The 22,678-nt window shown below is 35.8% G+C and overlaps 1 protein-coding gene across 1 annotated transcript in view; it reads left to right on the top strand.

Moving 5' to 3' along the window:
- The window catches only part of LRRTM4 (leucine rich repeat transmembrane neuronal 4), an 805,389-nt gene that overhangs the window by 341,846 nt on the left and 440,865 nt on the right, over window positions 1–22,678 (top strand). The window lies entirely within an intron of this gene.

Genomic DNA, 22,678 nt, shown 5'->3' with positions numbered 1-22,678 from the left:
TGGTAGATATTCCTTATTCATATAATTAATTCTATTTATCCTTCAAAGTCTTGTTGAACCTTCACCTAATTCCTCCATTGATTTCTATTCCAAACTGTGTTGGGGGGGGGGAGGGACTGAGGGAGTTAAAGTCTCTTATAGCACTTAGTTCCCATATGTAACGTGTATTTGTTAATTAAATTCTTGTCTTCTCACTATGCTTTATATTTCTTAAAATAAGCAACCATACCTTATCAAGCTTTCACAAACCATTACCTAGCCTGGAACAAGGTATATAGAAATACTTCCATTTAGAGAGGAAAAAAACAGAACATGATTTATTTTGAAATAACTGGTGGAATATATAATATATTGTTTATTTATGAGCTCAAAATAATAAGAATAACCTAGAGGCCTGCTAAAATATCCATATAACCCAGAATTGTCAGTGCTTGTTAGAGGCATTTAAAAGTAATACTGTAAGGAGACATCAAGGATACCTACTCGTAAAACTTTGTATGAATTTATAACAAATGGCAAAATGCTGTGAGCTAAACTCTGTAGTGGACAATAAGTCACAGCCAGCTTGAGAGTCAGCATCAATTATAATCTCACCCTGACAACACATTACAAGGAGAACAGAAGGTAACATCTAAGTATGTCCCCAAAGTTTTCTGGTGAGAAAACAAATGAAATCAGAAAAAAACATAATTTCAGTTTCTTCGATCTGAATTTCAATCAAGGGCAAACAACCACCCCCCCTCACCCCCCCCCAAAAAAAAGAAAGAAAGAAAGAAACATGGCAGGTCACATTTTGCCTGGAAGTGTTCAGGCTCTGAAGGGACGTCTTAGGAAATTTTCTCTGAATGACCTTGCCACCTCTGTGGGATGATTTGTGTGGCAGTGCTACATAAACGAGAGTTATTGTAGGAGACTTTCCAACACTTTAGTAATTTTTTATCCCAATTTAAATTAGCTGTCTTTGATGTGAAATGTGACCCACACTGCCTTAATTAAGGCTGTTTTTATTGATCTGGCAACAAAATCATTTTGGGGATATTGGAGAAAAGAGAACAATTAGACTGTAGTGTTCAGGGAGAAGAATTTTGAAATCATTATGCAGCATTAAAATAAAAGGGTAAAACCTCTAGCAACATCATTATTAATGACATCTGAAGTGTATATATAATCTGTACATTCAGCATTCACAAAAGAGTGGGTACATTCTCCTAATAATAACTATGAATTATTTTTTGTAATCTAAATGATTCTGAAAAAATCCCATGGATTTCCACAGGACTCAGAATAACATCCTGATCACTATGCTGTACAAAACCTAAAGGATCTAGGCCCTCCTCCTCCTCTGACATGGCCTCACTTCACTCCCTCTTTCTCTTGCCTTCTTGCTCTTGACTTTTTTCCTCTCCTGGTCCTTTGCTTATGTCACATACACTCCCTTCTGAGAGCCTTACCCATGTTTATTTTGCCTGGATGGTGTCCCCAGATCTTTTCAGAGCTAGAAACTTCTCATTGTCCATCTCTGAAATGAGAAGAAACTTCCTCAGTGGGGTCATCCATGACTGAAATCCATTACATCCAGTCGCCTGGATTCCATTACCCACTATTATATTCTTCCATGGTACCTTTCAATATCTGACATATCATTTGCTTAGCTTCTTTTTTTTTAATAGTGTTTTTCTTTTTATTTATTTTATTTTATTTAATTGAATTGATTGGGGTGACATTGTTTAATAAAATTATATTGGTTTCAAGTGTACAATTCTATAACACATCATCTGTATATTGTATTGTATTCATTACGCTGAGTCAAGTCTCCTTCCATCACCATTTATTCCCCTCTCTACCTCTTCTACATCCTCCACCCTCTTTCACTTCATCTTTTTCACCCAGCTCCCCAAGCCCCTGCCCTCTGACAGCTGTCAGTCTGTTCTCTGTATCTATGAATCTATTTCTACTTTGTTAGTTAATTCCTTTTATTAGATTCCAAGTATAAGTAAAATTGTATGGTACTTTTCTTTCTCCGACTGGCTAATTTTACTTAGCATAATATGCTCTAGGTCGATCCATGGTTTTGCAAAATCTCACACTGCTTTCCCCACCATGATGATTTCTTAAGACCCTGCCCCACTCAACTTGTGGGCCCGCCCAAGCTTTTTTAAGTAGCTTTTTATACAAATAGTGTGTCTTGGCTCATAATTCAGACTTTCCTACAATCTCTCAAACAGCATCTGGCCTCAGTAAGCTCTACGCTTCTCCCTAAATGGCCCTCGGGACAATCTCTAGCAGCAGCCAGCATTGGGTTGCAGTTTGGCCTAAAATGGGCACCTCCAAACCCAGCACAAGTAACAGCCTTCAACAGATCCTTTTGTAGCTCATGCCAGGTAGCTCTGTGTAGAGCACAGGTGACAGCTGACTTTTGCCTGGTTTCTCGTTTCCTTGTTTTCTTTCTTTCTCTCACAAATATAATTTCCATGGAAACAAAGGACCATATTAATCATGACACTACTGCATCCCCCAAATCTAGGATAAGAGCTACTGAAATAGTTGCCCTGTGAATGAATAATTAAGTGTTATAATGTATTGCAAGTGAATAAACATTGCCTTATTCCAGGACTGGAAAATGTATCTAGCCTTCTGATACATAAATAATCACCCTCTTGATTTTCAAACATGGGAATTTATAAATCTCTCAGCTTAGTTTTGGATTTATATAATACCAATAATTCTTATACTTTAACTTTATAATATTTTCAGATTAGATTTAAGTTGTAAATTATCACACCAGTTCTGAATGCTACTTGTTTTATATCAAATAGCTTTACACATGGAACTCTAACCTGAGTTTGGAGATGAGTGAGTAAGTATATTGTGCCAATTAATATGCAATTTAATTTATATATTAGGCAAGTATTTAGTGAGTACCTTTTATCTGCTCAGTGCTGTACTTGGTGTAGATTATTAATTATAATGGTTCCAATTTTCATAGAATTTATAGTTTACTGATAGAGACCAGATTGATTAAATAGATCCTCACAATGAGTCATAAAAAGTGGCATAGGAAGAATAGAATATTATGGGCATAAAAGCTGAATTACCTCACTCAATTTAGTGTGTCGGGGAATGTTTCCTGGAAGTGAAATCAAACCTGAGACTAGATGGATAAATAGGAGTTTGTCAGGAGAAACCATGTACCCACATGGCCCGATCTACCAACTAGAATAGCTTCTGGACTCTAATCCTCAAAATTCTTCATTGTATTTTGGACAGTGTTAAATTCATTTTTCTTCCAATTGTAATCCACCTGGTTACCACCATTACAACATCATCATCATCATCATCATCATCATCATCATCATCATCATCACCACCCATATTTATTTAGTGAAAGTTTACACCTAAATACTTTATATGGTATATCCAAGCAAGCAATCTTCATAACAACTCTGGCAATAGTTAATATTGTCTTTAATTTACATATGAGGACATAAAGCTCCCAGTACAGTATTCCCTCACTTATTGCGGGTATTACATTCTAGATCCCCTGCAATAAGTGAAAATCCGCAAAGTAGGAACCTTACATTTATTTTAGTATTTATATATATTTTAAGGCTTTATAAACCCTTCCCACACACTTGTAAACCATTTCCAGTCCCTTATTAACCTTTTCCACTCCTTATTAGCCTTTTTAAACTTTTATAAACACTATTTATGTTTTTAAACATATTCTATACTGTTAAACCTATGTAACTTTAATAACATACATATACATTACCACAAAATCCCACGATATAGCGAAAAATCCGAGATAAATAATTAAATATAATATTTTTTAAAATCCCGCAATACAGTGAGGCCGCGATAAGTGAACTGTGATATAGAGAGGGACTACTGTACTTTATCTCAGCTCATCTAGATATTATTTTACAGTTCTGTTCTCTGTTGTTCCCTGTAATGTCTACATTAGACTCAGTTGCTAAAGAGATTCCCTCTTTGGTTGATAACATTAGTAAAATGTCAATGTAGACAAAGGGCATGATTTAATGCCTAGGTCTCCATATCTGACAATGACCTTGTGACTTCAAGGACTTTTCAGATAATGACACTGGACATTTATCACGTAGTTTCAGTTAAGGTCCAGGGTTGCTATAGTGACTTACTTTATTACATGGAAAAAGAGAAAGTGTCTTCTGCCTAAGATTGCCAGACTAAATATCAGTGTTACTTTGTGTTTTAAGGTATCTTGTGGAACAGCGTGTTTCTTTAAGTTAACCTTATAATAAAACATTTTGAGAATAAAGTGCTTGGACAAAAGGGAGTTATCATGTACTGGCTGTACCAAAAATATGCTTCTCCTGTAAGGACTATGCACTGTCTCTGAACAAAACTGTTGTACTGGACTCTCTCTTCTCTATCCCCACAACTTAAAAAGGTTTGTCATCAGGGTAAAACCATTAGTTGCGTTTGATACACCAACACTGTAGCTTTATCCCAGAAACACAAAACTGTTACAGTTCAGAAATGGCTCTGCATCCATTCTCACCCTCACAGCAGCAGTGGTTTCCTGAAGCTGGGTCTCAACATCAACCTTGATCTAAAGCAGTGGGCAGTAAACAAGCTGTGTCTACTGAAACTCAGTTTTAAGCTATATGTGCTGCACTTCCCACAATGACAGTGTGACTGAGTTTTTGAAATCCTTTCTTCATTATTATTTTTTACTATCACGAGGACCCTCACATAATATAATTTAGCATTTGCCTGAGACCTTGTCATTATTGCTTTTGAGTAACCTGTCCATTTCTTTCCTGTTGATGGAGATATGCCTTTGTCTTGGGACCACCAAGGCAACTGGGTAAAAATTGTTGCTTAAAGGTCAGGCTCCTAGTTGCTAGGCTTCTTAGATCCTAAATAACATTTGAATAATTTGTTATATCAGTTAGCTATTGCCTTTTTTTTTTCCTACTCACCTGTAATAACTTATTGCTGCTTGGATCCCTTCATTTATTTATTGAAAAATTCTCAGTCTCAGATGTTTATAGAGACCAGATAGATCACCTAAGTTTGCGACACCAGCCATGTGGGGAGTATGGTGACCGGGAAGCATTTGCAAAGAGCTTCAGCTGTTCAGTTAGAGTTCACTCTTACCATGGTTGAATGTGATCCTTGTGGTCCCACCCCATATACTGTGCTTTTTCTTAGAAAATAAGAATTTGAATTTTATGTGAATTCTCCAATTTCATAAAAATTGAAAACTATCTCAGAAATTTTAAAAGGAGACACTGAGAATGCAAAAATAAAATGAAACAAATAAAACAACAACTGTAACAAATGCCTTAAATGCTCTAAACTCTCATCTTCCATCAAGAGCTGACATAATTCCAGTTCTATTGATTTGGGATACCACAGTCAGCTATAAGATCTTGAGTAATCTCCCTTAGCTCTTAGACACCATCTTGCCTAGAGAAAATAATTATCCAAATTCCAACATAAAATGGTAACCTATTTTGGTTGACCACTACCAGAGAGATCATTGAAAGTTGCAGACATTTATGGATGTTACATTAAAGTATGTAGCACACTTATATTAGTATTGGTACTACTGCTAAAAATAAGAGCAATTCACAGTAGTATCATTTATAAGGAACTCTCAGGCTTAGGACTGTCAAGGCTAAAATCTCCTGATTGACGTATCTGTTATTTTTTTCTTTTTAATTTCAGTTAATCTGATTAAGTTTTACACTTCACTTACTATGTAAAGAAAGTGTAATCATCAGCAGAAGCAATGATTTTAAAGCATACCAGATGAAAAATGAAACACCCAGAATCCCCAAGAAATTTGATAAGTTTACACAAGTCACTTTCTCCACTACCTGGGCCCACTTCTATTTCTAGCACCTTTCTACTGTTGCTGACAACATTCTTGGTTGAACTGAATAATTTACCCTCTCACCTGACAGCTGCTGCCATTAGAAAAATTGCCAAGCCAATTCATAGAGTGTCTGCACAATGGGGGAACTTAAACTTTTAACAACCTTCAAGAAAACCTAGACTCATCATCACCTCTTGTCAGCTTGTACATGAGCTCATCTTTTAGTCACACAAAGTTGGCAGATTAGAAGATTAAATTTGACACATTTAAAAAAGCATCCATAATATCCTCCTGAAAAAGGAGCATCAAGAATAATCATAGAAATTTGGTAAGTACTTTTACGAATTGAAGGAGGTTAGTTTTATGACTAACTACAAATAATCTGTTTCATTTATCTGTAATAAAGGCCTAGAAAGCTGTGATTTTGAATATTAAAAAAAGATTTATCAGAAATTATTTGAAATGTTGCATCTTATTGGCATATACTAGATTTTTTCCTTTTATGCCCATGTCATTTATTCTACCAGGAAGCTGAGAAGGACACAAACCTTTTTTTTTTTTTTTTTTTGAGTATCATCCTATATGCTTGAAAAACTGCCTTTCTGTTTCTGGAGTTGAATTATACTAGCCTATGTATACAAATAATGTATTTTAGGCCTATCCATTTGTCATAGTTTCTAAATAAATTTGTTCAACAAGTTATAATTTTAAGTGATAATTTTTTTCAAAAACTCAAACAATTAAATACATATATAACTTCCAATGCCCAGAGATAGCATCACAGAACCAAAGTTGGCACATGGGCTTAAAATAATTCTAAGCAAAAGCAAATAAATGTAACAGTTTGTTTTTCCTGTGCACTCCTGTGATTGATGACTCCCATTTTGGTTTCTGAAACTCTAAAATATACTGGACGGACCTTGCTTATTACCTGGGTAATTAACCTCTAACCTCAACCACTAAATTGAAAGATTTTTAATCTTTTTACTTTTTCTTTACTTTTCTTGTACATACTTTGACTGTTTCTTCTTTCTTATTTCATAACCCATTGATTCTTTTTAAATATATTTATTTTTTCATTTATTATATTACTGTTGTTCCTCTTTTTCTTCTTTTCCCCAATACCACCCTGCCCCATTTTTTCTCTTCCCTAAGTCAATCCCCATACTGTTGTCAGTGCCATGGGCTGTACATAAATGTTCTTTGGTCAATCTCTTTATCACCTTTTATCCTGTTCTGCACCCCTCCTTTCTAGCAGCTGTCAGTCTCTTTCATGTATCTAAGCTATGTTACTATTTTCTTTGTTAGTTAATTGTGTTCATTAGATTATACATATGTAAGTGAGATCCCGTGGTATTTGTCTTTCACTGACTCACTTAATTGACTTAGCATAATATTCTCCAGGTCCATCCTTGCTGTTGCAAAATGTAAGAGTTCTTTCTTTCTGCTGCATAGCATTCCATTGCGTAAATGCACCACAGCTTTTTCATTCACTCAGCTACTAATGGGCACATGGGCTGTTTCCAGATCTTGGCTACTGTAAATAATGCTACTATTTTATTGAGGGTGATTTATAATTTCATGCCAATGTGATATGAGAAAATGCTTGATATGATTTCAATTTTCTTGATTTTAAGACTTATTTTGTGACCTAACATGTGGTCTTTCAGAATGATCCATGTGTGCTTGACAAGAATGTATATTCTGCTTCTTTGGGGTAAAATATTCTGTAAATATCAACTAATCCATTTGATCTAGTGTGTCATTTAATATCGCTATATTCTTATTGATTTTTTTTGTATGGATAATCTGTCCATTGTTGACAGAGGGGTGTTAAAATCTCCTTTTATGACAGTATTGTTGTTGATATCTTTCTTAAAATCCACCAATATTTTAAAAATATATGTAGGTGCTCCTGCATTGGGTGCATATATGTTTATAAGGATTATATCATCTTCTTATTATTCTTCTTCTTCTTCTCCTCCTCCTTCTTCTTCTCCTTATTCTTCTTTATTGATTTATTTATTGTTTTTCTATTACAGTTGCAGCCAGGCAACAAAAGATAAATACGATATGATATCACCTAATACAAAAAACGAATGAACAACACAAACAAACAAGCAAAATTGAACCAGAGGCATGTAAACAAGGAGCAGACTAATAGTGACTAGGGTGAAGGAGGGAGGGAGAGAACAGGGGTAAGTAGGGGAAGGGTCTAGTCAAGGAACTAGTAGTATAAATGACCTATAGACATGGACAATGGAGTGGGGATTGACTATGGGAGAAGGGGTGGGCGGAATGGGAGGGCAATGGGGGATTATATCTTTTTATTGAATTAATTCCTTTAGGATTATGTAGTGACCCTTTTTGTCTCTTTTCATGGCCTTCATTTTGAAGTCTATTTTGTCAGATATAAGTTTTGCCATGCCACCATTTTTTTTTTTTTTTCATTTTCATTTGCATGGACTTTTTTTTTTATTTCTTTACTCTCAGTCTTTGGAAATCTTTTGCTCTGAGACAGGTCTCTTGTAGACAGCATAAATATGGGTCACATTTTCTTATTAATTTGACTACTCTATGGCTTTTTATTGGAGGATTTAATCCATTTATATTTAAGTTTATTATAGATAGGCACTTAATTATTACTATTTTTTATATTGTACCTATGTTTTCTCTCTCTCGCTCTTCTTCTTAAAGAAGGTCCTTTAACATTTTATGAAATGCTGGTTTGGTGGTAGTAAGCTCCTTTAACCTTATTTTGTCTGGGGAGCTCTTTATCTGGCCTTCAATTTTAAATGATACTCTTGCTGGGTGGAGCATGTAATCCATTGATTCCAAGTCCTGGCTGTATCAAGGATAAGTGTCCTCAAACCATTGTTTTGCTAAAAGCAAGAGATTCATACTACACTGTGTGTTCTTATTTGCATTTGCCTTGGCTGAGTTAAATGAGATTTTGCCCCAGGATTTTTAATATATGCACATAGAAGATTTTAGCTTGTAGGTGGGCCATAGGAAGGTAGTTGTAGCAAGTAGAGGTTAAAATCTCAAACTCATATTTTATAAGTAGTAAGACACAAATAACTTAAGAGTCCATCCAGTTCTCCTTTGCCAGTTTGATGAGGTAAAGGAGAAGAATCTTCACATTAAATTATGTCAGTTTTTCTGGGGACAGGTAACAGAAGAAATAGCTTCAAACTTCCTTATTCTAAGAATCTGCTGAGGACTGCAACTGCTGATCTTTGTAGCAGTGAGTTGTAGCTTGGGGAAAATAATGAGTGAAGATTAATGTCATTGAACATTATTACCCTAGCTAAAGGAATTCTTACCAAACCCAACCCCTATAAAATATTCTTCTGAGAACATGGATACCTCCATTAATGAGAGTTTTCTGGTACTAATATTCACATTGTTCATAAACATTTTTAGAAATCTAATTAATTGCTTTGTCCAGAATTCAATTGAGGTGGTTTGCATTTATATATATTTATATATTTATATAAAACTACAGTTACATATTTATATATGAGGGGACACACACAAAAAAGGAATTATTTTCTGGGGAGCAGGCCCTTTGTAATACAGGCTTCCCCACTAGGTGAGTGTCCTTAGGAACACATCTGCATCAGTGTACTATCTAGCATTGTTGTGAGAGGCTTCAGTCAAGCTTCAGTGAAAAAAAAAATTTTGAAGACTCTTTAATCGCATTTGCCTGTTTCATGATGGTGATTTACAAGTGCACCTGCTCACACTGCACTGAGCGTTCAATAGTTTTTGACCCAAAACTATATGACCACTGTGCCCCACCCTCCCTATTCACCTGATCTCACTCTGAGTGACTTTTTGTTTGTTTGTTTCCCCAAATGAAAATAGTTCTCAAAGGGAAATGTTTTGCCAATGTGGAAGAGGTGAAACAAAAAATGTCAGTAGCACTAAAAGGCATCAAAATTGATGAGTTCAAAAACTGTCTTGAGTAGTGAAAAAATGTTACAATAGGTATATATTGATCAAATAGGGAGTACTTTGAAGGTCACTGAAGTTTAAACATACAAGAATAAATAACCAATATTTTATAAATAAATTCCATTTTTGGGTCACCCCTCATATATTGATATATATATATATATATATATATACTAAGAAAGCTAAATTCTGTTTCAAGTTTGTAAGGACTTTAAAATAAACTCACTATTTTCATAGTTTTAACTCTAAAATCACTATTTATTAAAGGATGTTTCAGGGATCATTAATCACACAAGACATTTCATGAGAGAAATAAGAGTTCCATAGCTCAGTAAGTTGAGAAAGGCTGTTTTTTATCCTATGAGAAGTATATGATTTTATTATCATAGTAAAGGTTCTAAGAAATTTGCTTAAGTTTGTTTAATCCAGCATTTCCCACACATGCTTGACTATGAAGTTAGGATTCCATATCTAACTGCTTCTCAGAGACATTGAAATGCTAAAAATAGTTTGCAATTTTAAACTTTTCAAAGAAATTTTTAATGTATTTATGACTGGTTTCTTCAAATGACTTTGATTCCTGGCTTTCTCTTGGTTATAACATGTGGTAGTTCCACTTATCTTGGGCAAGGAATTCTTGAAACTGATTTATGTTTGCTATTAATTAATTATAATAAATAAACCTCCCTTATTTAAACAGCTACAATTATTTCTTGTCTTTGAAGTATAACAACATGACAGCATAAGATGTTACAAGCAAGGTTGGTGTCACTTCTGTCAGTTATATCCGGGTAGAAATGGTGAAAATTCTTGTCTCTAAATATTTACAATTTAAAATTGTTCCTTTCACCCTATTCATAGATTCATGAAGTAGAAAGTTGGATATGAGAATCATTCGACCATTTGTTGTCAAACATTTTTTTTTTTTTTTTACAGAAGGAAAAAAAACACAGGAAAAATAAGTACTCAAAAGTTAGAAACTTTAGTGAAGGTGGAATTTGCCATTAAGGGAGCATTGTAGCTGAGTGAGTAAGAGCACAGGCTCTGGAGCTAGACTGTCTATTATCAAATCCTGGTTCTACCCATTATTAGCCCTTTAATCTTGGACCAATTGCTCACCCTGTGTGTTTTTAATTTCCTCATATGAAAAATGAAGACAATAATAGTATATGCCTCAAGGATGGTTGTTTGGGGCCAAGTGAACTAAAATATGGAAAACTTTATCTGGTACATCATAATTACTGGATAATTATTTGCTATTACATTAAGTACTATCAGAAGAACATCAAAGGATTTGTGAGCAAAGGGTCCAAAGTGCTAAACCAGAGTTACAAACATCGATGGCACAGAGAAGTTCAGAAGTTAGGGAGAGCCATCACTGTATGGTAGACTCCAAGGACACATGGGCTACAGGGCAGATGGGGACCCTGACTATGAAGCACTTACTGCATGGGGAAAGTGATGCTCAAAATAAGAAGTATAACATTTATATAAGAAGACAGTAGGTAGGGTGCTTAGAGAGAGATAATTCTAGTCTGTATTTGAATGAGTAACTAAAAAGAACTAGATTAGATCTAGTAGAGCAGGCTCTACAGAGAGGGTGAATTTTTGCTGTAATATAAGAATGAAGATTATACAGTAGCGTGTTAAATGCCAATGATTAAAAAAAAACTAAATTCACTGATCTTCATAGCTATATGATTTCTTTAAAAAATCTGTTTCTTAAGTTCTATGTTTTTAGGTTTTTGTTTTAAATGCACTCTGAACTTTCACACTTGATTGCTGCCAAATAATAAACTTTCGATTTAGTGTGACTTTCTAATGATCACTAGAGGCCTAGAATCAACCCAGCCAGCCTGACCACGTGGCATCTGAAATTAATGTAAGCAAAGATATTTATGAGTTCTGAGCCAATGGCATTGCCTAATGCTAGCGTTTAGAGCTGCTTCCCGATATTCATGTCTTCTGCTCACACCCCAGCTTGAAGAAAGAAGAACCTCTGGGCCCTATGCAGTGAGATGAGCTGCTATTCTGGCCAGTGAGTGATGAAAGGAATGGCATGTCTCTACCAGAAGACAGCATCAGACTGTGCGAGGGCCTGCAGGGCTCCTTCCCTGTGAGCCAGTGAACAGGAAGATGTCAAGCTGCAAAGCACAGGTAGCGTGAGGAAGAAATAAAAGTTTGTTGTGTAATCTGCTGAGGTTTTGAGAGTTTTACAATGCTGCAACATGATCTGGACTAACCTGACAGGAACTCTTGTCTATCAACACAATATATTAATGTGTGTGTATTTCTTTTTCTTTTAACAGTGAAGAAATAAGCTTAAATAAAAACAGGATTTAACACAACACACAGTATTTTTTCTGACTGATATAGTGCATGCAAAACAAAAAAACAAAAAACACAAAAACCCAGAACTTTCTTTCTTTTTGTCTTTGGAAGACATCAAGTTTTCAATAAATAAAAGAAAAAATAACCTAATATCATTGCCTCTCGAAATAATATTTTAGGTAAGTGGATGGAGGGAATAAACATGGGTGGTACAAGAGATATGCACTGTACAGATGGAATAACTGAAGTTTAACTAAAATAAGTTAATTTTCAAAGGCCTCAAAAATAGTTACAAAATTATAAAAAATACCTCACTGAGGCCCCATTCCATCACTGCCTTCCAACTTACTTAGTATAAGATTTGTGGTATAAAGATTAAGAGAAGAGTACTTTAGATGTAAAATAGATTAACTTTAATTTATTTCAAATAAAAAACATTATATTAAAATTGTATTAATGCACTTGAGTAAGAAGTTGTAATATGGGCAAATAGTTTTTTAGGTCTATTAGCCCCTGTAAACAGAAATCTGAAATAATAACAATTGATGCTGTTTCTCATTCCATATGATACAGATATACAGAAGAACAAATGACAACTTTACTCTTCTATTTTACTTTGTGATATGTGTAGATTATAAAGAGTAAGCAAACATGTCAGGTCTCTTTCCTCCTTTCGTGAATGATTTCAATATCATCAAAAGTAAATTCCTTGGAACACACTTATTTTAGTGTGTCTTAATTTATTCCCATTATTTAATGGGAAAACTATATAGAGACTTTTGCTAAAATTAGGGAAAGGGAAAGAATGGCCACTATTTCCACTCCTGTTTAACATTGACTAATGATACACATTTAGGATGCCTTAATTTAAAGAAGGTAGGCCTATTGCTATCAAGAGAGAAAAGAATTCCAAATTTGCCCCCAGATTTAATAATTAGGACTCATGAAATCCATGGGAGGATACCAAGAAAGCTATAGAATGTAAAAAATTTGGTATGTGCTTAAAATTGGGGGAAAAAAATCTGTGGTTCTGGAGTTATTTCTTAAATCATTCTAAAATTTCAGCCCTGGCCTGGTAGCTCAGTTGGTTAGAGCATCTTCCCAATGATCCAAGGTTGTGGGTTCCATCCCAGGTCAGGGCACATACAAGAAATAACCAATGAATACATAAAAAGGTAGAATAACAAATGATCTCTCTCATCAATACATTTTAAAACATATTAAAATTTCAGCCAATTCTTTATTATTTATTTCCTACATTTTTATTGTTCTTATGTTAAATTTCTTATTTTTAAATTCAATTTCATAAATTTTAGGTTTGATTTCACTGAAATTGTTAAATAGCAGTTTCTCTTCTCTCTCTTCCCCTGTCCTATCTTAATGGCCTGTGTGTGTTCAGAATTCTCATGTTGCCCTCCAACTATCTAAAATTTTCACTTAATTCTAGCCAATATTTTCCACTTATTAAAAATATAAATGAATTCTTGCCCTGGCTGGGTAACTAAGTTGGTTGGTGCACTGTCGCAATACATCAGGATTACAGGTTCAATCCCTGGTCAGAATATATATAAAAAGTAACCGATAAATGCAAAAATAAGTAGAAAAACAATGTTTCTCTTTCTCTCTTCCTTCCTCTCTAAATCAATAAATTTAAAAAACTTTAAAAATATATAAATTTTCTTTAATGCCATTTTCATTTTGAAAATGACAATAGCTAAACAAATGCATCATTGTTTCTAATATATTAATAAATGTTAAATGTCTTCATCCTCCAAGGAAATATATTTGGCTTTTAATACAAGTGTTCAAGAGCCATAAGAAGAAGCTTATTTTTTTGTTTTTAGAAGGTTAATGACTTTTCTATACATATGCAGGTTTTCTTACAACATTCAATCTTCAAGGTGCATTTTACTTTTTTTTTACTTAAAAAAAAATTTATTGTTTTTTTGTTACAATTGTTCCACTTTTTCCCTCATTGCTACCCTTTCTCCCATGATCCATCCCAACCCCATTGTCCATGTTCATGGGTTATTTATATTAGTTCTTTTGCTAAACACTTCCCCTACTTACACCCTTCCCTCCCTCCCCCTTCCCCTCCATAACTGTTACTCTGTTTCTTGTACAATTTTGTTCATTTATTTGTGTTGTTCATTTGTCTCCTGTATTGGGAGATAGCATATGGTATTTTTCTTTCAATGTCTGGCTTATTTCACTAAACAGAATTCTCTCTAGTTCCATCCATGTTGTCGCATGTGGCATGAGTTCCTTCTTCCTTTCCGCTACATAGTATTCCATTGTGTAAATGTACCACAGTTTTTTGATCCACTCATCTACAGACGAGCACTTAGATTGTTTCCAGCACTTAGCTATTGTAAACAGAAGTTCTGCTATGAACATAGGGCTGCCTAAGTTCTTTTGAACTGGGGTTTCAGGATTCTTTGAGTATAATCCTAGTAGTGGAATCACTGGTTCAAAAGGCAGTTCCATTTTTAGTATTTTTAGGAAATTCCATATTGCTCTTCACAGTGGCTGCACCAGTCTGCATTCTCACCAACAGTGCATTAGGGTTGCTGTTTCTCCACATCCTCACCATCACTTGTTGTTTGTTGATTTGTTGATGATGGCCATTCTGACTGGTGTAAAATGGTATGTCATTGTGGTTTTTATTTGCATCTTTCTGATGGCTAGTGATGTTGAGCATTTTTCCATATGCCTCTGGGCCATCTTTATATCCTCCTTGGAGAAGTGTTTGTTCAGGTCCTTTGCCCATTTTTTAATTGGGTTGTTTGTGTTCTTGATTTGAGTCATATAAGCTCTTTATATATTTTGAAGATCAGTCCCCTGTCTGAGATATCATTGGTAAGTATGTTTTCCCATATGGTTGGTTTCCTTTTCATCTTGCTGATGTTTTCTTTTGTTGAGCAGAAACTCGTTAGTCTGATGTAATCCTATTTGTTTATTTTTTCCTTTATTTCCCTTGCCTTAGAAGGTGTATCAGTGAAAATACTGTTACATGAGATATCTGAAATTTTCCTGCCTATGTTTTTCACTACGATTTTTATGGCATTACATATTACATTTAAGTCTTTGATCCATCTTGAGTTTATTCTGGTGTGTGGCATAAGGTGGTGGTCTAGTTTCATTTTTCTACACGTCCCTGTCTAGTTCTCCCAGCACCATTTGTTGAAGAGACTCTTCTCATTCCATTTTATGTTGCTTCCTCCTTTGTAAAATATTAGTTGACCATAGAGGCCTGGGTTTATTTCTGGGCTCTCTATTCTGTTCCATTGATTTGTATGTCTGTTCTTATGCCAGTACCAGGCTGTTTTGATTACAGTGGCCTTGTAGTGTAGATATCAGGTATTGTGAGTCCTCCTATTACATTCTTCTGTCTCAAGATTGCTATGGCTACTCGGGCTCTTTTTTGGTTCCATATAAATTTTTGAAGTACTTGTTTTAGGTCTGTGAAATACGTTGCTGATATTTCAATAGGGATTGCATTGATCTATAAATTACTTTGGGTAGTATGGACATTTTAATGATGTAGATTCTTCCCATCCATGAACATGGAATATGCTTCCATTTATTTGTAACTTCCTTAATTTCTTTCTTCAGGGTTATGTAGTTTTCCGAGTACAGGCCTTTTACCTCTTTGGTTAAATTTATTCCTAGGTACTTTATTTTTCCTGTTGCTATAGTAAATGGGATTTTTATTTCTAGTTTCTATCTCTGATATTTTATTGTCTGTGTATAGAAATGCCTTTGATTTCCGAATATTGACTTTGTACTCTGCAATTTTGCCAAATTCACTTATTAGGTCGAGTAGTTTCCTCATGGAGTCTATAGGGTTTTCTATATATACTATCATGTCATCTGCAAATAGTGACAGTTTTACTTCTTTCCCAATTTGGATGCCTTTTATTTATTTTTCTTCTCTGGTTGCTGTGGCTAGAACTTTCAATACTATGTTGAATAGGAGTGAAGAGAGTGGACATCAGTGTCTTGTTTCTGATGTCAGGGGGAATGCTTTGACTTTTTGATCATTGAGTATGACGTTGGCTTTGGGTTTCTCATATATGGCCTTTATTATGTTAAGGTATGCTCCCTCTATTCCCAGTTTGCTGAGTGCTTTCATCATAAGGTGTTGTACTTTATCAAATGCATTTTCAGCATCTATTGATATGATTATGTGGTTTTGGCCTTTCATTTCGTTTATGTGGTGTATTACATTTATTGATTTGCAAATATTAAACCATCCTTGCATCCCTGGGATGAATCCCACTTGATCATAATATATGATCTTTTTAATGTGTTGCTGGATCTGGTTTGCCAATATTTTATTGAGGATTTTAGCATCTATGTTCATCAGTGATATTGGCCTGTAGTTTTCTTTCTTTGTTCTGTCTTGACCTGATTTTGGAATTAGGGTAATACTGGTTTCATAGAAAGAGTTTGGGATTTTTCCCTCTTCTTGGATTTTTCGGAATAGTTTAAGGAGGGTAGGAGTTAGTTCTTCCCTAAATGTTTTGTAAAATTCACCTGTGAAGTCATCCGGCCAGGGCTTTTGTGTGCCGGGAGATTTTTGATTACTGTTTCAATTTCCTTCTTTGTTATTGGTCTGTTGAGACTTTCTACTTCTTCTTGATTCAGTTTTGGAAGGTGATATGTTTCTAGAAATTTGTCCATTTTTTCTAGGTTGTCAAATTTCTTGCCATACAGATGTCCGTAGTAATTTCTTACTATCGTTTGTATTTCTGTGGTATCAGTCGTGATTTCTCCTCTTTCATTTCTGATTTTGTTTATTTGGGTCTTCTCTCTTTCTTTCTTGATGAGCCTGGCTAGAGGTTTGTCGATTTTGTTTATTTTTTCAAAGAACCAGCTCCTAGTTTCGTTGATCTTTTGGATTGTTTGTTTAGTCTCTATGTCATTTAATTCTGCTCTGATCTTGATGATTTCCTTACTTCTTCTTGCCCTAGGCTTTGTTTGTTTTTGTTGTTCTAGTTCTTGTAGTTTTATGGTTAGGTTTTTTATTTGAGATTCTTCTGTCCTTTTCAGATATGCCTGTATTGCTATAAACTTTCCCCTTAGAACTGATTTTTGCTGTGTCTCATACGTTTTGGGCTCTTGTGTGTTCATTATCATTAGTTTCTAGAAATTTCTTGATTTGTTCTTTGATGTCATTGTTAACCCATTTATTATTTAATAGCATATTATTCATTCTCCATGAGTTTGGGATCTTTAATTTTTTTCTCTGAGGTTGGTTTTTAGTTTCAAGGCATTGTGGTCTGAAAAGATGCTTGATATGATTTCAATTTTCTTGAATTTGTTGAGGCTTGTTTTGTGTCCTATCATGTGGTCTATCTTTGAAAATGTCCCATGTGCATTTGAAAAGAATGTATATTTTGCTTCTTTGGGGTGGAAAGTTCTATATATATCAGTTAGGTCCGTGTAGTTTAGTGTGTTGTTCAATGCCTGTATATCCTTGTTGTTTCTTTGCTTCGATGATCTGTCTATTGTTGATAATGGAGTGTTGAAGTCCCCTACTATGAGTGTGTTGCTGTTAATATCCTTCTTGTGGTCTTCTAGCATTTGCTTTATGTATTTGGGTACTCCTATGTTGGGTGCATATATGTTTAACAGTGTTATATCTTCTTGATGGATTGTTCCTTTAAGTGTTATGAAATGTCCTTCTTTGTCTCTTATTACCCTTGCTTTGAAATCCATTTTGTCTGATATGAGGACTGCTACCCCAGCTTTGTTTTCTGGTTTGTTTGCTTGGAATATTTTTTTATATCCCTTTATTTTCAGTCTATGTAAATCTTTTGTTTTGAGGTGTGTTTCTTGTAGACAGCAAATATGTGGGTTCTGTTTTCTTATCCGTTCCATTACCCTATGTCTTTTAAGTGGAGCATTTAATCCATTTACATTTAAGGTTATTATTGATGTGTATTTATTCATTTCCCTTTGTACCTCTGTTCTTCTCCTCTTTTTTTTGTTTTTTCTTTTTCTTTTTTTTTTCTTCTTTTTTCTTAGAACATTCCCTTTAGCATCTCTTGCAATGATGGTTTGGTGGAGATGTATTCTTTTAGTCTTCCTTTGTCTGAGAAACTTCTTATTTCACCTTCCATTTTGAATGAGAGCTTTGCTGGGTAGAGTATTCTTGGTTGTAGGCCTTTGCTTTTCATTGCTTGGAATATTTTTGACCATTCTCTTCTGGCTTGTAGTTTTTCTCTTGAGAAATCAGTCGATAGCCTTATCGGAGCTCCCTTGTATGCTATTTGCTGTTTTTCTCTTACTGCTTTTAGGATTCTCTCTTTTTCTGGGAATGTTGCCATTTTAATTATGACGTGCCTTCGAGTGGGTTTTTGGGGGTTCCTCTTTGTTTGAACTCTCTGTACTTCCTGAACTCGTATAACTTTTTTCTCTCATGAGGTTGGGAAATTTTTCTGTCACTATTTCTCCTATCAGTTTTTTTATTCCTTGTTGTTCTGATCCCTCTTAAATTCAAATTATTCTGATATTGTTTTTCCTTATGCTATCCTGTAATTCCCTTATTTCTTCTTCGTACTTTTTCAATTTTTTTCATTTTGCTGTATTGTCTGAAAAATTTTCTCTCTATTATCTTCTAACTCACTAATCCGATCCTCTGCTTTGTTTAGTGCTTTTGACTAATTCTACTGTGTTTTTCAGTTCAGAGATTGCATTCTTCATTTCTTCCTGGTTCTTGTTGATGGTTTCTATGTCTTTTTTTATGCTTGTGTAGTTCTCTGCAAGTTCCCTGTAATTTTCTTGGAGCTGTTGGTAACTTCCTCGGAGGTTGTCATAGTTGTTTTTAAAGTTGTCGAGTATATTGAGCTTCTTTACCACCATTGTTTTGAATTCCGTGTCTGACATTTGGGCTATGTCTATTCCATCTACGTCTCTTTCTGGGGATTCTTTTCATTGAGAGTTTATTTCTGCGTCTTACCATGTTGGATTCTTCTTGTTTGTTTTTATTTTTTGGGTTTGTCTGCTTTGACTTCCCACCTTCGTGTTATGATATTCTTTATAGGAGATCTGGGCATTTCAGTGGTGCAGTCTCTTTAATCTCCTGAGCCTGATGTTGTTGGGTTACCTTTTATGTCGCTTGTTTATGCTGTCTGGTTATATTTCAGATGCTCTTTGGTAGGATCTTCCTTCTGGCTAGTTGACTGAGAGTCACTCTATCCACTTTGTCTTGAGTTCTTTTGTGGAGGTGCTATTAAAAAGATAAACACACAGCCCAGGCAGGAGACCCACACCCTCAAAAATATCCCCCACCCTCTATCCTGCTATCGTCAGCCAACGAGCCAGTATTAATATAAATGTAGAGAGATTAGAGCTTTTATACTATAGGAAGAATAGATAAGAGTTGTTTTTAGGAAGGAGAAATATGATTTTCGAGATAGGGGATGACAGATTAATAATAGTTGAGACTATGCAGGCTAGTAGGTAATATTTACATTGTATGTTAGTAACAATGGAAGAAAAGGAGGGAAGAATGCAGAATATAGTTAGAAAGTGGGATTGTATAGTATTGAATTTATATAGTATATTCTATTTTTTTAGAGTGAAAGGGAGGCTAAACTAAACACAAAGACAAATAAACAACAAAGAGAAAGGTTGAGAGGGAGAGATTGTATGAAACAGATTAGAGATATATATTTTTTTCTTCCTTCTCCTTCCCTCCCTTTAAGAAATAAAAAAAAAAAAGAAATGTTTTTACTCAGTTCAGCCTTTGTGTGTCGTCTTATTTTTCTGTGTCCACAGCTGGTCTATTGAGGCGGGTCAGAGGTTCCTGTTCCTTGCAGCAGCGGTGTGCGCCTGTAGTGGCTGGCTTGACACATTCCTTTGATGCCTGTTGGAGCTAGCTGAGGTAGCTTTGTGCATGCGCCCATGTGCACCCAAGGCAGCCTGAGAGCCAGTTTGAGTCCTGCCGAGCCAAGCTCCAGGAGTTGGTCTCTCTCCTCTTAGGGCGGGACCGCGGACACTTGTGCTCAGTGGAAGTGAGCGTCTGTGAGTCGCTGCGCCCGCTGTTCCCGTGCTGCAGCCGCCCGCCTTCCCTCACCCGTCTGGGCCGGCACGAACAGAGCCTGAGCTAGTGGTCTGCTTTCTGGCCTGGGGTCTGGCGCCCACGGGAGCTGTCTAGGGGTATTTGCACATGGTCCTCTGCGTGTTAAGTGGGCCCTCCCTGTGCCCGTTGGGGCACTGATCTTAGGTCCGTTGGGGAGTGTCCGAGGGACATCTGGACTCATGGCCCCTTGCACTTGGGCCAGTGAGTGAAGGCACTTCCCTATGTGCGCCCCCGCGACCCAATGGGAGGGTTGGGGAGTGGATGAGTGCGCCACTGCACCTGCGCTCCTCAAGAATGGCCTACCACCCCCAAACTTTCCTCCCCTCTCCACTGTCCACTAGAGAAAAATATAAAGGAGAGTTATGTTCTCACTTGCCCAGCAGCACGCTGTCGCTGTCTCCTGTCCTTCAGCGCCAATGCCACTTGGTCGAGTCCCATCTCTGCCAGCGGGCAGAGATCCGCTTTCCTCCTGACTCCTCTCCCGGGGCAGCCTGTGGTCGCCAAAAAGCCTTTGTGTCCTTCCAGCCGCAGCTCGGGCAGCCGCCCCAGTCAGGAATCCCGTTTCATCCCCTTTTTCTCCGCTACCCTCACCAAACAGGTCGTTCCCAGATGGATTTTCTCTAATCCAGCAGTGCCAAGGCTCAACTCCTGCCAGTGTCCAGCTGCTCACTGAGATGTTCTGTCTGCAATTAGCCCAAACTGCAGATGGGCCTCGGGAGCCTGAAAGCACAGCCTCCCCTCACTCCTCCGCCATCTTCCAAAAGCCTGGGTTGCTATTTAATTAAAAGAAAACTGATTTATGGTTTTTTTTCTGTCAATTTTCTTCTAAAGCTTTTAATTTACACGTTTGTATGTGGGACACATTATTATTTTTGTTTTTGTCCAGTTCGATGATGAGGCTAAAAAAAAATCACAGCTTTTGCTCATTGAAGGATAAGGGGTTAAAAAATAAAATAAAATAAATCTAAAGGAGATAAACAACACAGATATTTCAGTATGGCCTTATATAGGTAAGCTCTGAGAAGGCATTTTCTTGTAGAAGTGGTTAGCTGAAGGATTCATCTCAACAGAGAAGCCTGTGATACAGCGAAAGCATAGGATAAGATGGGGGGAGACACCAGGCAAGTGTATGGTCAGCTGAAGCTGAAGATCAATGTGATCTCACAGAGAACTCTGGAACATCAATGATAACAGCTGTCTCATCTAGAGGCAGGGGGCCTGGGTTCTTAGTACCCTCACATCAGTCAGTCCTTGGCCACATGCCTCCCTCCCTCTCTCAGCATTTCTCTGTATAATAACGCCTAATGTAGACAAGTTACAGCTGTGAGAATGTTTGCAGTCATAGATAAGTGCATTTGCAGTAAATGGTATCTGAGTGAGGTAACCGCACTTCTACAATGAAAAATGGAAAAAGTCTTGCTCAGGAAAGTAAAAAGGATTAGTTTCTAGCCCTCATTCTTATTTTTAAAAAAATTTTCTTCACCGTGAAAAAGAGAGTTGAGTTAAATAACTTCTAAGTTTAATTTCAGCAATGTGTTTTGGTAGAAAGACCATGGACTTTTGAAAAAAACATCTGTTGAAATAGTTGTGTACCAGTAATTAACATACTTTAGGTCTAAAATATTTTAATCTATAAAGTGTGAATGATAATTTCTAAATCAAATGAGGTGTCTTTATCTAATGAAGCTCTTGATATAGTTATCACTAATAAATAATTAGGTATTGAAATTGATATTATATATGTTACTATTTTGTATAACCTTTGTCTCTGTGGTTTAGGTGAAATACTCACCATTTTAGGCTATCAGTATGCTTTGACCATTGTTTGCTTTTTTATCAAGTTAGAAAGGTTTACATTTCTTGTCTTCTCTTTGGACTCAATCACTGAATATGGATCTATTGAGGTTCATATAATTAAATACAATTAAAGTTGTCTAAATAAAATTGAGAGTGAACATTTGGCACATTTTCTTTGTTTAATGAAGAGGGAGGAGTTCAAAGACTATAATCTCTATAATACTCATTACTGTTTTTCTATTATTTTCCCAAATCCTTGATTCACTCAGTATTCCTCAGATACCACTTAAGCAGATCAACATATTTTATTGTGCTGAATTCTTTTATGACATGTTTTAATCAGTATCAGTTAAGATCTTTGCCTAAATCCCAGTGACATTAAACATACACTTATAGTTTTTCTACTTCTAATAAAACTTCACTAACAAAGCAGGCAGTTGATTAATGGCCCATAGTTTACAGCCATGGTTTTTAAAAAATATTGCATTAATAATATATTTATCTTTTTTTAATTTTATTTTTTGGTTATTCAATTACAGTTGTCCCATTTTTCCCCCATTGCTCCCCCCTCCCATCCCATCCCTTCTCCCACAATTATATCCCTCCCCGTTGTCCATGTCCATGAGTCATTC

The sequence above is a fragment of the Furipterus horrens genome, unplaced genomic scaffold (genome assembly GCF_987537825.1).
Source record: "Furipterus horrens unplaced genomic scaffold, mFurHor1.1.pri manual_scaffold_6, whole genome shotgun sequence".
NCBI classification, from domain to species: Eukaryota; Metazoa; Chordata; class Mammalia; order Chiroptera; family Furipteridae; genus Furipterus; species Furipterus horrens.
Note: the sequence above shows the minus strand (reverse complement) of the source record. Positions and strands in the feature narration are given on the sequence as shown.